Below are 502 nucleotides of genomic sequence, written 5' to 3' on the forward strand. Positions count from 1 at the left end.
CACTTCACACGAGGTGCTGACCGAGGGCGACTCCTTCGCCTGACAGACTGTAGCTGCACTCACACTGGCGGTCGAGGGACATTGCTGTGGTGCCCACCACATGCCCACAGCCGCCCACAGCTGGAGTGTGTTGGAATCGAACCAGACCTGCTCCCAACGCTGCACGGACCCTGGTCCCGACGTGCCGCTGACGTCTGAGCTGAAGCAACTTCACCTGCAAGCTCATGATGGATCAGTGCCCACCGCGTGGGATCTGAGCTTCGTACATACAAGCGTGTAAAGTGAATCATGAGCAGATTCACGTGACGCCAAGCAGAAAGCGATCAGTGGGAAACACGTGGACAGAAGCGGCCGGCAGACGTCCACGCTCGGGTGTGCAGACGTCACTGCCTGGGGGGGGCCCGGCCCCAAGGGGGCCGGGCAGGTCCTTCCGAAGATAACTAGGGTGGCGTGGGCTGTGCTTGCTCCCGCGTGTGCTGGAGTTCTGGATTCAGGTCTATCT

The sequence above is a fragment of the Pteropus vampyrus genome, unplaced genomic scaffold (assembly GCF_000151845.1).
Source record: "Pteropus vampyrus isolate Shadow unplaced genomic scaffold, Pvam_2.0 Scaffold658, whole genome shotgun sequence".
Classification (NCBI taxonomy): Eukaryota; Metazoa; Chordata; class Mammalia; order Chiroptera; family Pteropodidae; genus Pteropus; species Pteropus vampyrus.